This window comes from Periplaneta americana, chromosome 10 (assembly GCF_040183065.1).
Source record: "Periplaneta americana isolate PAMFEO1 chromosome 10, P.americana_PAMFEO1_priV1, whole genome shotgun sequence".
NCBI lineage: Eukaryota > Metazoa > Arthropoda > Insecta > Blattodea > Blattidae > Periplaneta > Periplaneta americana.
The window spans coordinates 41,362,504-41,380,737 of record NC_091126.1 but is presented as its reverse complement, the minus strand read 5'-3'; the positions used below and the strand labels follow the sequence as shown (position 1 = coordinate 41,380,737).

Sequence of the window (18,234 nt, the reverse complement as noted above, 5' to 3'; positions counted from 1 at the left end):
ATAATAATAATAATAATAATAATAATAATAATAATAATAATAATAATAATAATAATACATTATTCAGCGTGGCAATTAATGTTTCTATATACTCTTAATTGAACCGTTGAGCAAAGTAAACATATTACATTTTGTTCGACAGAACAACAAAAAAGTTCTCATTCTTTACGAAACCACCTCTTACTGCTTGGAGAGACAGAGTTTGTAGACAGACATGATATTGCCACTGCTTACCTTCAGTATGTGAATGAAAAACACAGCAATGTACAGGAAACTCCTCGTACCCGTTTGAATGTCTATGATTACACGATGTAATCACGACACCCGCTTTGGTCACCGCTGCTCTAAACTGTCTACACCATGTAAACGGTCCGGAGAGTAACATTAGACTTTAGAATTATATAATTCTAATGAGAGCTCTCTAATGGGTTTAGAGAATCTATATTCTGTCACCGTGTAAACACCCTGTTAGATAGTTCTCCTGATACTTTAGACCAGGGACCGGCAAAATGTCATCGTGATCACTAGCGGGGGCAGCGCAGTGAACTCTGTTTGCTTCACCCCCTCCTTTACATTCAACTCCCCTACAACTCCAGTACACAGGCATTTATCAGTGGCGGGTTACCTGATTACATTTAGACTGCTACTTTCTCAAAACCTTCAACGTCTGTTTGGAAACGTGTGTTTAAGGAAGAATGGAAGGAATAATTTTTGTTGTGCATATGGTGACAATGAACACGCTTCTTGTGTTCTAAAATTATAATAAGCACTTATAAATCAAACTTATACCTTCGGGTGTATCATTTTCACTTTCCATCAGTAATTGTAAACGGAAATGTATACGGTAGAAAATAAGTATAACAATAATTTTCTTTGCGTAGAGCTGAATGGGGCGAAGCAATTAAAACATACAAAAAAACTAAATTAAAATAACAGTTCCGGTACTAAAATATGATGAAACAAGCTATGAGTCAAAGGTAACTCCATGCAAGTTATGTTATTGCTTTGGAAAACGCGAAATCATTGAAGTGCTATAATGAAGGACAGTTCATTAAAACATGTCTGAATAAAGTTTCTAACATTATTTGTCCCGAATAATCTGATGTTTCTAACAGTATGAAATTATCCACACGGACAATACAAAGGAGGATAAGGGATACTGAAACACTAGCTGAAAGAGAAATGAAATAAAATATGCATAAACAGTGGTCTAATTTCTCGCTTTAGATAGAAACACAGATATTGATACAGTATAATTGGTAATGTTCACTCGCGGAGTTACGATGGATCTCTCTGTATAAGAATATTTGCTCGATATCATTGCACTCGAAGGAAATACAACAGGAGAGGAGTTATTCCAAGTGTGAAGAAAATATATAGACAAAATGAATCTGAACATAAAGTACCTTGTAGGCCTATCTGTAGTAATATGCGGGACTCGAAATAAGACTTAAAAAGTCTACTACGTGAACTTACGTGTTATTAAGAGATCTGGAAATAAGTGAGGATATAAAACGTTGCCATTGTACGAGGCGCATCCAGAAAGTAAGTTTCCCTATTTAAAAAAAAGAGCACACACTTTCAGGAAAACATTTATTGGCAACAGGTACAGCAATGTTTCAGCTATTTTTCAACATAGCCACCATCAGAATTGAGACACTTGTATCGTGGGACCAACTTTTGTATCCCTCTGTCGTAGAACTCTGCCGCCTGTGAATGGAACCAGCGTGTGACACACGTCTTCAGCTCTTCGTCGTTGCCAAAACGCTCACCGGAGGACAGGGATTTCTTGAGGTGCAAGAAAACGTGAAAATCGCTGGGAACAAGATCAGGACTGTAGGGTGGGTGATCAAACAACTTCCAGCCAAATTCCGTCAAAACAGCTGCTGTGCGCCGAGCCGTATGTGGACGAGCATTGTCATGGAGGAGCACAACACCTGCAGTAAGCATTCCACGCCTCTTGTTTTGAATGGCACGTCGCAATTTTCGCAGTGTTTCACAGTAACGGTCAGCGTTCACTGTTTCACCTCTTGGAAGGAAGTCAATGAGCAGAATGCCCTTACTGTCCCAGAACACCGTGCACATCACTTTCCGTACCGACAGCGTCTGTCTGAATTTCATCCTGACCGGAGATCCACTATGCCGCCAATGCATTGACTGCTGCTTGGTTTCCGAGGTGAAGTGCGAAATCCAAGTCTCATCGCCCGTGACGATCCTGTCGAGGAACTCGTCGCCGTCATCGTGATACCGTTGCAGAAATGTCAGTGCTGCTCCTAAACGTTGCATTTTGTGTTCGGGTGTCAGGTTTTTCGGCACCCACTTTTTTGAACAGCAGGTGCTTAGTGACAATCTCATGCAACAAGGATCGCGATATCTGAGGAAAATGGCTGCTCAGCTCCGTAATCGTGAAGCGACGGTTCTCCATGATGCACTGCCGCACCAGCTCAACACGATCATCATTGATGAGGGACGGTCGCCCACTGCGCTCTTCATCATGGACACTTTGACGACCTTCGGAAAACTGCCTACACCAGCGACGCACCATCTGCTTACTCATGATGTTCGGCCCATAGACCTGACAGTGCTGCCGATGAATTTCAGTTGGCGCAATGCTTTGTGCATTAAAGAACTTTATCACCGACCGAACCTCGCAGGCGGCGGGAGAAGGAATAAGAGCTTCCATTTCGGACCACTGCTGCCACGCTACTGGCACCAGGCGGGACCTGTCCGGCTGGCATATGATTGATACGTCATAGATCTGTTACGCATGCGCAATTGACACTGCTAATTACATTTACTATCAAGGGGAAAAAATCGGGAAACTTACTTTCTGGATGCTCCTCGTATTACAATTCAGACTGGCTTAGATATATTTAAAATGTTCTCCATAGAATAATATGTATAGTCCTGTCATAGGTCGCCTGCCTCTAACCTACATAGCTGCTATGTTTGGCTCTACATTCAATATATTTCCGAACAATTGTTTTTGAACGAAAACTTGTAAAACATAAACAAAGATCATGACTAGCAGACGAACATTTAGGAGTTGTATTAAGAATGGCAATTTGTATTTTCCTAGGTTATTGTAGCACAGTAAAAATAAAAGTGAAATGAAATATAATCTGTCCATCTATAAATCAATATTATGTAGTCTAAGTCAGACGATTGGGTTGAGAGTCCGCCACTGGGATCCGAACAGAGTGCTCTATACTCCTCGACTGATTTACATCTTATGTATTGTAGCTTGAGTCCAGTGATGTCATCGTGAGTACAAATTTGCCGACGGCTGCTTTAGACCTTCTCTAGCTCTAAACTGTCGCCGTGTAAACGTAGTATAAGATACGGCGATAAATTCCAAAATCTAACTTTCCGATTATTGCGGCTAATATTTTATTAAAATATAATCGTATATATTCTTGCAGAAAACGGTAAGGCCAGATTATTCAAGTGTAGAAATGTTATACAGATTCTTAATATAATTAAAGTTTAGTATTGAATCAATTTCTTTGAATTATTGCAATTTATTGTCGCAGGATATTTATTACATAGAAGAAAAATGAACAAAAATTACCATTGATGATATAATTTAAAATGAATGTCACGGATCTATTTCTCATTGGCACTGTCTCTCAGAGACATTAATTTATTACCGTGTTGCTGAAATGCAAAACCCTCGTTTAACATTCTGACACTTCTTTTAATTGTAGATCTATATTATGCAACGAGCCTATAATAGTGGTAATTACGACGCGACCATGTTTATGAAACGAGCATAACCTCGTTTTATAATTTTCATACGAGCGTCTTAATTATAATTATATGCAAGATGCATATGACTGTTTGTCTTCGGCCATAATATATGTCTGTTTTGAGTTTTTACAAATATCTTTCCTTGTTAATTTACTGAAAATGAAACGGTGATCATGAGTGCATTTTCAGCGTGTTCTCGAATATTGCAACAGATGGCAGGCACGGATAACTTTTGCGTCTACGCAATATTTATTGATTTTTTGCAGGGCTTTGATTTGGAGATTTTAACCTCAAAGCAACACACATTAAAACACAGGAAATGAATTCAATTTATTAGAATATTATTATATTATCGCGTCTGCCATTTTGGATTGCTGCTTTTAAGGCCGCGAGTTTGTTGTGCGTAAGATATTAATCAATAACACATATGCTTAGTTGGAAATCGATAATTCGGAATAACATAATGAATAGCAGTACTTCAGTATATTTTATTGAGGTACATTTATGTCATATTATGTAATTAGCGTATTATAGTATGATCGAATAAAAACTGACTTATGTGTGTGTTTTTAATGCCTTTCTTAATTTTACTAAACTTATATAATTTTTGCCGGCCGGTAGCTAATTTGGTACGAAAACTGACTGTGAACTGGATGGACCCGACCTCAATCGTGGTAGGTGGCGGCATTTTTCCATTTGCCTATACCTACAGGACGGCCCCGGTGTCCACTTAGTCTCATATCTAATTGAGTACCGAGTCTTTGCGCGAGTGTAAATAATAATAATAATAATAATAATAATAATAATAATAATAATGATTTATTTTAGCTGGCAGAGTTAAGGCCGTAAGGCCTTCTCTTCCACTCAACCAGCAAAAAGTGTATATACATATGCATGAACTTACAAAGAATCCAACAATTTGATTGAGATGAGAGTTACATGTATACAAAAGTTATTTACAAATTAAACAACAAAATACTATGAACTATTAATTAAACACTGAAATAAACTGTGTAGCAGAATTAAACTAAAATACATAGAATGTTAATATATTTCAAATAATATTAGATAATAGAAAGAGATTATTACGAGACAATTAAAATACAGCACAATCAGGATGATGTCTAAAGAAAAAAGTAACAATGTAGTCAGTGATAGTTTAAATCAGTATGATTGGAGTGAAATGCTAATAAGGTTATCTTTTAAGCTGTTCTTAAAGGTGTTTATTGTCTTGCAGCCCCTAATACTTTGTGACAAGGAATTCCATTGACGCGAGGTGGATATTGTAAAAGATGATGAATAACAAGATGTTCTATGAAGAGGTATACTTAGCGTGCCACAGATAAGTGATCTGGTATTTACATCGTGGTTAGAGTATAGATAAGAGAAACGAGACGAAAGGTAATTTGGTGTTGAAGTGTGCAGAATTCGAAAGAGTAAAGACAAAGAGTGTAAATGACGGTCGAAACTTGATGCCGTCCACATCACTTCATTGTAATACCACAGTCTAGTATATACAGTCACGAAGCTCAATACGTAGTAAATATGCATCCATAGATAGTTGCTACTCTACTAGGATCGCTACTATCGCCCCATTACAGTCAATGCGAAATAGTACTGGCACAGTCTATTGTTCCTAGCACCCTCAAAACTCGAGCTTCGTGACTGTATATACTAGATTGTGGTAACACCGAGGGCTTGAAGGCAAGATATTGTACCTGCATGCCCTCATCAAACTTCATGCCGTGCCAAAGCAATAACTTTACCTTTTCATTTAGTCTATACAGTAAAACTTTAAAGGACAGTTTAATAAATTTTTGACTGCTGTGTCTTATCTGTAATATGTCAAAAGAGATCTGAGTTCTGACATTTGAGCGGTCAAAGCATGAATTAATGTCCAGTGTTGCCATATATCTTATCGCAATTTTGACGAGAGTTGGACTCTAACAGGAGCACTAGGGACGATGCTTCTGTCACTCAAACTTCATCTGCAAATTGTTTATAATACGCCAGCTTTCGTACCTTATCCCTTTAATACAGAACAACATGTAACGTAAACGTACAGCTTTAATATCGTTTAACGTACTTCAATGACCTAATCATTTTGACCTGCTTCCTATTTCTTAATTTACAGTAGTTCATTTTCGAAATGCAGAACGTTATTGTACAGGGTTATTATAAAGTGACATATTTGAATTTATTATAACAGTCAAACAAATTGAGCATTCAAGATGAACTAAGTGGTTATGGATTGTGCTAAGAATGGATTTTAGTCTATATAAAATAGTCCTGACTTCACCCATGATTGTGAAGTGGGCCTTATATCTTCACAGTTTTCGAGATGAACATTCCGGTTCAATTTCTGAGAGAGTACACGTATTAAAGTTTTTTAGCCCTATGTCCTATCATATTCAGTCTCCTTCAATTCCTTCATTTTTAATTGATAAGAATATATTTTTTATGTTTGCTTAAAATTTTGTAAAGATTTCTGTATGATATTCGATTAGAAAATTTTCACTACTAACTGATAACGGGGGAAACCAAAATAGTAAATTTGAAAAATAAAAACGTAATAAAGAATGTTCATCAAAAATCTAATTTCATTCATCCTCAAATAATCATAAGACGAAAAACATCAAATTTCTCTGGGATGTAGGAAATTCTACATTGCCCTTTGAAATCGAAGATGACATTAGAATCAACAATAGAGTCACAAAGAAAGGCAAACTGGATAGATATAAAATTTACGAAAATAGGGTATAGTTTTCTTCTGCAAACGGACATGTCTTATTAAGAAATTAGAAAGGGAATGTGTATAAGATTGATTTTAAATTATGACACTGCAATAATATCAGTATAAATATACGTAATATACCATTTTAAAGAGCAGAAATCAAAGAATTCTTTTGAAAAATAAGAAATAAATCATTTTCCGCCGAGAATCCTTAATTTTTTTTTTTTAATTGTTGTTACAATTAGAACTTCAATATCCCATCTGAGGAAATCGGAAAATCAAAATGGATGCAATTTTACTAGTAGGCTAGTCAAATGTGATATTAGTTACCATTTTAAAAGTAGGAAACCAAATAATGAATTGGAAAAATAAAAACATGAACAAAATTTTCATCCGAAATCTGATTTTATTCCATTCACACTCAAATAATCACAAGGAGAAAAATGATCAAATTTCTGTGAGATCGAGAAATTCCCACATTCCATTTTGAAAACGAAGATGACCTTAGAACGAACAACAAAGAGCGTATTCCGAATCTCAGCGCTGAGCAATCTGATGGCATCACGGTGTTCCGAATTTCACCGATGGAGTCACTGATGCTCCACCGGTGTCGCACCGGTGCCATCAGCTTGCAGAGGTGGTGGCAGTCTCCATCAGCCGCCATCAGTGAATCTGACTGGTTCTTGTATAGGGCGGGAATTAGCGGACGAATGACATCGTGCACTGTTGTGTCATGCCGGTGTGTTCTGCTTTAGTTCTGCTGTATTGTTTGTAATGAGCACAACGTAAAAACAATATGTTAATGGCTTATGAGCGAACATGTCAACGGACCAGTTATTACTACCGGTTCAAGAAATAAATTGTTTATGCTCTCTTTTCTTTGAACGAGATGGGAGTACGAAAATTTCGCAAAATTTTGCTAGCGTAGCACAGACAACAACTTATACAGTCGCCATGACAGCCATCGATCCTTCCAGCAGTTTTGTTCCTTACTTCGCTGCAACGTGACGTCATTGATGCCACCGGACCGGTGAGATTCGGAATACGCTGAAAGTCGCTATAAAATTTACGTAAATAAGGTGCAATTTTCTTCTGCAAATAGATATATCTCATTAAATAAATTAGAAAAGGAATTTGTACAAGATTAATTTTAAATAATGGCGGTTTGAGCATGCAGTCATATATGTGGACTGTTTAAGAGCGTGGAAAGTAGGTGGACAAGCCATTCGGTTAGCTGTGATTGTAAGCGTGCTGCCTTTTGAAATCCGATGCCAGCACGGAGACGTTCGCTGAAAACACACGCCTACCACTTACTGACGTCTTTGTTGAGTAGGCCTACGTGTTCAAGGATGTCATTAAAAATACAGCAGTTGATCCGCGCCCCAACCGCAACACGTCGCTATGGTGACGACGACAGGAGTGTCATCTGAGCAGCTGATCGCGTTGGACGAATAATTGGCTACACATTAACAGCGTTCTCGAGAATGCTGTACAGTTGCTGGCAACTTGGAGTCCTTGGAGTAGCTAACATCGTCCAAACTGTAATTTTACTAGAATTAAAAAATAGAAGCGTTAAAGGACGCGACCACGGCAAGACAACTGAAGGCTTTTCAACAAAAGGGTTAGGATTTGATTCCCTGTAGGTTCTTTGAGGCTCGCATAATTGCTATGAAAGACAGTTTTTCTGAGTACTAAAACGCACGGACTTCATTTAAATGCAAGTAAATCGCAGGCAATCTTAATAGAACATCAAAGATCGAAGTGTGACAAACAAAATTTGCCACCGATAATTGTAAATAATACTACTATTCCATACAGTACGACTGTGAAGAACCTTGGTATTTATATGGATTGTCACCTGGAATGGAATGAACAAGTGAATCACCCTTCCAAAAAATATTTTCCATTATTCACTCATTAAAGCGACTGAAGCACTTTCTTCCTGATAAATTAAAATTAATCCTTGTACAAACACTCGTGATGCCACACTTTGACTACTGCGATATTATATTAAGTAACCTAAATGCAAATTTGAGCAGCAGGCTAAAACGTGTGCACAATGCGTGCGTCCGTTATATTTGTAATATTCGTAAGTATGATCATGTTTCCCCGTCTTTTCAAACTCTGTCTTGGCTAAGGCTAAGCGATCGACGAGCCCTGCATTCTCTTGTTCTCTTATTTAAAATTCTGCGCACCGCTACCCCAATCTATTTGGCTTCTCGTTTTCAAAATTTATCCGCATATCATCAGCTAAGTACAAGATCTCATCACAACAATTTACTCATTATACCCTACCACAAGACATCTTTATATTCTTCATCCTATACAGTTTCAGTTGCTAGAAATTGGAACTCGCTTCCGAGTGATATAAGGGGTTGTTGGACAATAACTTCATTTAGGTCAAAATTACATAAATTCTTACTTAACAGATGAATTGCTGATTAATATTTGTTACTCATAATGAAACTAACATCTGTCCATTCTTATTATTATTATCATCATTAATTTCTCTATTAAATAGATTTACAAAACCTCTAATGGCAATTACATTAATATTCTCATTATAGAAATAGAAATATATATATTCTCCCTGTAACATAGTCCTAGTAAGCTTATATTAAATTAATTTTCATCATTTTACTAGCTATCTCAAATATTAAATTAATTATAATTCATGGAATTAAATTAGCTCATAAATTAAGTTACTACTTTACCTTATATATTTATACGATGGAAGAGTAATGGAACGGAGAAAAATTCTCCTGTGCAAGATTAATCCAGTCTCTATCATCATACCCCACCTCCCTCAAATCCATTTTAATATTATCTTCCCATCTACGTCTCGGCCTCCCTAAAGGTCTTTTTCCCTCCAGTCTTCCAACTAACACTCTATATGCATTTCTGAATTCGCCCATACGTGCTACATGCCCTGCCCATCTCAAACGTCTGGATTTAATGTTCCTAATTATGTCAGGTGAAGAATACAATGCGTGCAGTTCTGTGTTGTGTAACTTTCTCCATTCTCCTGTAACTTCATCCCGCTTAGCCCCAAATATTTTCCTAAGCACCTTATTCTCAAACACCCTGAACCTATGTTCCTCTCTCAGAGTGAGAGTCCAAGTTTCACAACCACAAAGAACAACCGGTAATATAACTGTTTTATAAATTCTAACTTTCAGATTTTTGGACAGCAGGCTGGATGATAAGAGCTTCTCAACCGAATAATAACACGCATTTCCCATATTTATTCTGCGTTTAATTTCCTCCCGAGTGTCATTTATATTTGTTACTGTTGCTCCAAGATATTTGAATTTTTCCACCTCTTCGAAGGATAAATCTCCAATTTCTATATTTCCATTTCGTACAATATTCTGGTCACGAGACATAATCATATACTTTGTCTTTTCGGGATTTACTTCCAATCCTATCGCTTTACTTGCTTCAAGTAGAATTTCCGCGTTTTCTCTAATCGTTTGTGTATTTTCTCCTAACATATTCACGTCATCCGCATAGACAAGAAGCTGATGTAACCCGTTCAATTCCAAACCCTGCCTGTTATCCTGAACTTTCCTAATGGCATATTCTAGAACGAAGTTAAAAAGTAAAGGTGATAGTGCATCTCCTGCTTTAGCCCGCAGTGAATTGGAAAAGCATCTGATAGAAACTGACCTATACGGACTCTGCTGTATGTTTCACTGAGACACATTTTAATTAATCGAACTAATTTCTTGGGAATACCAAATTCAATAAGAATATCATATAATACTTCCCTCTTAACCGAGTCATATGCCTTTTTGAAATCTATGAATAACTGATGTACTGTACCCTTATACTCCCATTTTTTCTTCATTATCTGTCGAATACAAAAAATCTGATCAATAGTCGATCTATTACGCCGAAAACCGCACTGATGATCCCCAATAATTTCATCTACGTACGGAGTTAATCTTCTCAAAAGAATATTGGACAAAATTTTGTACGACGTCAACAAAAGTGACATTCCTCGAAAGTTACCACAGTTGGTTTTGTCCCCCTTTTTAAAAATAGGTACAATTATGGTCTCCTTCCATTGTTCTGGTAAAATTTCCTTTTCCCAAATAGCAAGTACAATGCACTTCCACCCTCTTGTATTAATTCTGCTGGAATTTGATCGATACCTGGAGACTTGTACTTTTTCAGATTTTCTATCGCAATTTCGACTTCTGAAAGCGTGGGTTCGGGTATAAATGGCTCAGCAGTTTGTATTTCAATTTCGTCCCGATCATTTCTATTTGGCCTATGTACATTTAGTAGTTGCGCAAAATAGTTTTTCCATCTGTTTAGGATTGATGGAGAGTCTGCAAGCAAGTCACCATTCTCATCCTTGATCACGTTTACTCTTGGCTGATATCCGTTCTTAAATTCCTTTATACCCTTATATAAATCTCGAATGTTTTTATTCTTACTATTTGTTTCTACCTCATTCAGTTTTTCCTTCAAGTAACCTCTCTTTTTATTCCTAAGTGTACGACTTGCTTCCCATCTTTCATTGAAATAATTATCTCTCTTCTCCTCAACTGGATCCTGTAAGAATTTCAATTTTGCCTGTTTCCTTCTTTCTACTACCATGCAACAATCTTCATCAAACCACGGTTTCTTTTTCTTAGTTTCACAATAACCTATGCTCTGCTCAGCTGCAATTTTGATACTATCTCTGATATTTTCCCACACGCTATTAACATCTAATTCTTTCTCAACTTCGTCGGAACTTTCTAAAGTGGCAAACCTATTCGAAATTTCGAACTGATAATTTTGCTTAGCTTCCTCGTCCTTTAATTTCAAAATATTGAATTTAGTAATATTAACTTGTTGCTCTACTCGCTTGTCTACTGATAATCTTTCTCTTAATTCCCCAATCACCAAATAATGGTCACAATTACAGTCTGCACCCCTGAAAGTTCGAATATCTACTATACTAGTATGTCTCCGTTTATCTATCAAGATGTGATCTATTTGGTTGTGTGTCAATCCATCTGGAGAAGTCCAAGAATGTTGTACTTTTGACAATTACATTTTTTGATGTGGCAAAGTTGACTAATCTAACTCCATTGTCACTACTAATTGCGTGTAGGCTCTCTTTTCCAATAGTTGGTCTAAAAATATCCTCCCGTCCTACTTTAGCGTTGAAATCCCACAATAAAATTTTCATGTGATATCTGGGTAACTGATCAAAAGTATGTGCCAATTCGTCATAGAAGCTATCCTTTATATGGTCGTCTTTCTCTTCTGTAGGGGCGTGAGCATTTATAACTATGATGTCGCACCATCTACCCTTAAGTACTAAATATGATAACCTGTCACTGAAAAATTCGACCTTTTTTACTGCTGATTTTATTCTTTTATGAACAAAGAATCCTGTTCCTAATTGGTGATTATTGTTTCCTTCCCCATAATACAACAAGTAATCTCCTATTTGTGATATGCCATTCCCATCTAACCTAACCTCTTGTACTCCTAAGAAGTCTATTCTATATCTAGCTAGTTCTTTTGCTACTAATGTTACCCCTCCTGTTCTATAAAGGCTAGTTACGTTCCAAGTGCCAAATCTCAAAACCTTATTCCTTTGCTGTGGTCGTGCCAGAGAATCAGTCCTATTCCGAGGCTTATTATAGGGATACGTAACAATCTGTTTTTTTACGGTGATGGGTTGTTAGCCCTGCGCCCAACCCCCAAGCTGGAGGACCACCCCTTATCGGCTGTTCACGACTGCTTATTCAATATATTCGCAGCTCTGCCAGCGAAAATAAAACATTATTATTTATTAAATAATAATAATAATAATAATAATAATAATAATAATAATAATAATAATAATAATAATAATAATAATAATTAGGGTTCGGAAGTTGAGGAAAAATACTTTTTCTTTCGAGTGTCCGAAGACGTGGCTCAACATGTGTTCATTTTGGGTCATTGTAGGCCAGAAAATTGTGGGTTTTATTTGTCCTTTTTTTTATTTATTGGTACTTTTTAGCCTCTCTTTTAGATCTTAGTTTAGTTTTGTCCAGAAATTTGATTTGAACAAATGCACGTTTTCTTTCTGCAAAGGAATTTTAAAATGTTCTATTTATTCGGGTCAAATTTCTGCATATTTAAAGGACGAAATTAAAATTCTTACAATCATTTATTATCGCAATGCACTGCTGTCTTAAATTAACTGAGTATATTTTTAATTAAATCAATGGCTTCCCCAAAACACTCCTTGAAATATATTATTATGATGTACCGAAGTACATATGATATTTTTATGCAGATATTCTGCGTCATCATATGATGAAAGATGAGTATTAGTATTTAGTATTTATTTATTTAACCTGGTAGAGATAAGGCCGTCAGACCTTGTCTGCCCCTCTACCAGGAGATTCCAACTGTAATACGAAGAATAAAATTACAATTAGTATTAAATTTACAATTACAATCACAAGTAAAATTACAGTTAGTATTAAATTTACAATTACAATCACAAGTAAAATTACAATTAGTATTAAATTTACAATTACAATTACAATAAAAATCAAAGTATGAAAAGATTACCTCACTAATTAAAGCTAGATAATTTATCATAGAAAAGCAAAGAATATTTTATATTTACTGAATTACACATTAAACCTAGAATAACAAAATTGTATAGTGATGAAATTACTGGATATTGAAATATTTTGTGATAGATTAAGGAAACTATTTACAAGAAATCAATTACTGACCAAGTGCCTAGTAAGTTTGCGTTTGAATTCAATTTTATTTCGACAGTCCCTGATGATAGCAGGTAGCGAATTCCAGAGTCTTGGCAGGGCTATTGTGAAAGAGGAATGAGTATGAGGAGGTGCGATGGAGTGGAACGGAGAAAAATTATCTCCGGTACCGGGATTTGAACCCGGGTTTTCAGCTCTACGAGCTGATGCTCTATCCACTAAGCCACACCGGATTCCCATCCCGCTATCGGATCGAATCCTCACAGTTTAAGTTCCACTTCTTGGGTTCCCTCAGTACGTAGAGCTGAAAACCCGGGTTCAAATCCCGGTGTCGGAGAGAATTTTTCTCCGTTCCACTCATCTTTCATCATATGATGACGCAGAATATCTGCACGGAAATATAATAATAATAATAATAATAATAATAATAATAATAATAATAATAATAATGATAATAATTCTTTATTTATACTGGCAGAGTTAAGGCCAGAGAGCCTTTTCTTACTCCCTACCAGGTCACAAAGTATACAAGCAGTTAAAATTTAACAAAAAGTTAAAGAACAGGATACTAACATATAATAATAATAATAATAATAATAATAATAATAATAATAATAATAATAATAATAGCATAATAAAATCGACACTAAACAATATGAAAATAATACCATAATAGAAAAAAAAGAAAGTAAAATACATTGGAGTATAGTGAAAGCAACTCATTTAGTATTATATCATATGTACTTAGGTATATCATAATAATATGTGATATGCGAATAATCACTTAGTGATTTAAGACGGCGCTTATTCCGTCGGATCCCGGCCACTTAGTCACTCATAACGAGTGCACCTCTGCACATGTGTGGACGTGGTCCCACTGCCAAACATCTATGACGCAGTGCATGAGGGTAGGCCACTAGATAGAACCCAAGAGGTGGAACTTAAACTGATAGGTCGGAATGGGAATCCGGTGTGGCTTAGTGGATAGAGCGTCAGCACGTAGAGCTGAAAACCCGGTTCAAATCCCGGTGCCGGAGAGTATTTTTCTCCTTTCCTCTCATCTTTCATCATTGCTTGAAATGTTTTATACAAGACAGTTTTTATATCGGAAAGGAGAGAAAAACGAGCACAATTGTATTAAACTCCTTTGTTTGAAATGTCTTTAGGAATAATCCTCTGAAATTAATAATGTTACTTACGGTTCATCCTCTATATAGAAGAGAGGGTAAAAATATTACGAAATTTCCTTAGTAACAATAAGAGGATTGTGAGAACTGTGAGAAGCTGAATGTATCAAGTAACTGTGACCATAGAGCGCGCCTCGTGATGGATGAGATGCAGTAGTTTGCACGGAGGTAACGTCTACGAGTTCTGAGTGTGGGAATGAGGGAACTTGTTGCAGCTTGTAATGTGCTGGATTTGAGGGTTGTGAGAGATTAACTATGTAAATATACATTCAAAACTTTGAAGATAAGTTTTCTTGGCACACGCGTCTTCAGTAGAGCAGGATTTCTCAAGTTATTTGTCAAGTAACTTAGTTTTAGTAATTGAAATATATAATCCCCACAACACTTCTGGATAAATTGCAATGAAATTCACTTAGAAGATTCAAATGATATTGTGTTCCTTAATATGGTTTCTGCTTTTAAGTACAATACCACGAATAACGGTGTAATATACGGGGTGATTCAGTAAAAGCGCGCAAAATTTAAACAAGGAATGCAGGATGCTTTACTGAACAGATGGGGAACTTGGGATCTCCGAAGCCAGGTTAAGGCGATCAAATCAGTTTCTCTGTAAATATCTGGGTCGGAATTGCAGACTACAAAACCACCTTTTACCTGCTTGTCTGAACGGCCACATGTACTCATGTACTTGTGATTTCTGTAAATAATTTTTTCTGAGTTGTTGGAGAATATACACTTTGCTGTCCATAAGAGGATGTAGCTACAGCACAACGGAATACCTCCACTCTTCAGTGTAGATGTCCTCAACCGTATGGATGTTACATATCCTCGTCGCTGGATTGGAAGGATAGGTCCAATTCTACCTGCGGCATCACCCGATATGAATCCACTCGGTTATATCCTATGACAGAGATGTCAATTATGCGCTCCCTAGAGAGCAAACATTACCATCCCTACTTCTCTCACCTCCTATCCGCGACTCTGTTCTCATTCTGTTTAGTCCAGGGATGCAGAACTGGCGAGAGAGGGTGCAAACAACCTTTCTCTCAGGGGTAAAAATAGTTTTTTACACGCCATGAAATCGCACGGTGCCATGCAAGCAGAAATTCATATTTTTATTACCTCGGCACTAGAAAAGAGTGTTGTGGCTAGCACCACGTTTTGACCACATTTTTACCACCTGGAAAGACCTGACACTCAATTTCATATGAGACTGAATTGATCCTGGTGCCGATCTCGTTTTGGCGAATAGAAAGATGACGCCACACTTCTGAATTGAAATTGGTACATCCCAGTCCGTAGACACTTGCCCTGCCAACTGAGCTACCCAGCCAATTTCCTGTTAGAGAGATCCAGGCAATATCTGTAGACCATTTGTCGCCAATGTTGAATTCCATTGCTGAATATACCGTGCAATTCAAAGAATATTTAAATGTCGAAACTTTGCTGCTCTAGAATTTCACATTACTTATCTGAGGTCTATTTTGACCCCATGAATATTTGGTGTTAATAATTCGACTATTTTATAGCTTCATGCAATTTTATTTACTGTATAAGCAAATTGAAAGTTTTTATTGCAACTATAATTATTCACTATGTTTAAACAATGAATGAATGAATTAATCATTTAATTGTTTTAATGGCAGACTATTCTGTATCTGTGTTTTATTTTTTCAGTTATCAGAGAATACATTCGCTTTCCTTGAAATAAAGCACAAAAGGAAATTGTTGTTACATCAAGTGTTAGTTATCATGTTTAGATAATTAATTTAGTCTCATCATCTGCTTCAGTAGAAAGAACAAGAATATAATTTTACAAATACAAATAATTACTCTTGAATCTAAAACATTTTACCCATAGCCTACGTGGCGGGCAGTTTATGCTGTATTTGTTTAATTTGTTCACGTTTCAAAAGTACGTGTTCACTTTGTTTACAACAAAACACTGTCACTGCTAAATAATTCTAACTAGAAAATAAAGACGTGTTCTATAGCTGGGGCCATCCACGAACCCAAGCAATAAACACGGAAAAAGTAATCAGTATATACAGAGCGTTCGCCTACGGGTGGGGCCAGGAAAGCGGCCTGCCTGCTGTGTCGCTTGCGGGAATCGTCTATCCGTAAGCTTCCGCTTTCTATACTATAATCTGTAGGGTTTTAATTTTAAAAATTTAGCAGCAGTAAGGACTGATGTTTTTGAAACACTAACTTCCTGTGAAACACGTCTTAGAGATTTATTAGGAGAGCGTGTAAATGATGCACTGATTTCATCAATTTTTTCTCCCGTCAATACTCTTTGTTTTCGCTTAGGAATTGTTGCATTTATCGACCCTGTTGTCCTTAATTTGTTAACAAGACGTCTAACAGTTTCTCTACCCTGAATTGGAGCACCCATATATTTCACTTCAATTGCCTACGCACCTCTCTACATGACTCTGTTTTCACATATGCATCATACATAAAAACTCTCTGTTCAAACGTGAATTTTGCGTTTTGCATTGTTAACAAATTTTACACACACGCTGAATATTTAAGCAACTGTGTCAAGAAACTGCACTGTACGTGTTAAATACTGCAACATCTGGCTCACAACTGATAAATTGATGTCCTTGATTGTCGAGCGTGTCTCAACAACTGTGCGCACAAAACAGCGTATCAGTAGATGCCGCTTTCCTGGCCTCACCCGTAGGCGAACGCTCTGTAATTATGAAATAATAATTTCAATTGTAAAGAAACTGAAATAACTTGTAATACACCTTTTAGTTATTCAATGTAAACTCCACTCCCGGCCACAACCTTTTGCTTGATCGGGAGTGCCAAGCAAAAGTGTACTATTATTATTTTTCAAATAACAATTATTGTTATTATTATTATTATTATTATTATTATTATTATTTACAAAACGAATCCATAAAAGATGCTATTCTTCAGGAAATACTTTGAGGCTAATAATGTAAATGTGCAATTTTCTCTGAAAATCTACATACTCATCCTAAAGAATGCGTATATATATATATATATAGACACACATACTGCCTTTATGTAATAATTAGTGCGTACGGAAATAATGTATTAGTTTTTGAAAGTCGACCTGGTTGGCAAGTTAGTATAGCGCTGGCCTTCTATGCCCAAGGTTGCGGGTTCGATCCCGGGCCAGGTCGATGGCATTTAAGTGTGCTTGAATGCGACAGGCTCTTGTCAGTAGATTTACTGGCATGTAAAAGAACTCCTGCGGGACAAAATTCCGGCACATCCGGCGACGCTGATATAACCTCTGCAGTTGCGAGCGTCGTTAAATAAAACATGATATTAATATTATTAGATTTTGAAGAACGGTTCTACCCTTAACTTTGGTACCTGTTAGTGGAAAACAAACCTGGGAATCTCGTAACGTTGATTTATTGCACATAAAGATCTGACAACGCAAAAGTTCTCTTATTTCACTCCCATATTGAATTTTGATTATGAATAAACTCTGGATTTTTCGAGAATCTTTAAATAATATCCAATTCTTGCTCTGGTGTGAACAGACATTATTTTACTTATTTTACATTCATTCATAGTCTCATTTGAGAATAATTTGAAAATATTTTGGACAATTTATCTCTTCTAGTCTGTGATAATTACAAGAGTCACATTAGGATCCTGTAGATCAGGCAGTAAAATTAAATACTTCGGGTGTTATAATGAACTGAAGATATGCTGGAAAAACTGTAGGACTAAAATTACATTGCCTTCTAGCCATACTAAGGATATGATCAATAAGGTGGATGCCGTCCATGAGGTTTTGAATCTCTCACAAAATTGGATCAGCTGCAATTAATGTGCAAGT

General features: G+C 36.5%; 1 non-coding gene across 1 annotated transcript; it reads right to left on the bottom strand.

Annotated features, from left to right (window-relative positions):
* Positions 1–13,376: 13,376 nt before the first annotated feature.
* Positions 13,377–13,448, bottom strand: TRNAY-GUA (transfer RNA tyrosine (anticodon GUA)). Its single transcript has one exon. It is a non-coding gene; the product is annotated as a tRNA-Tyr (tRNA).
* Between the last annotated feature and the right edge of the window lie 4,786 nt (positions 13,449–18,234).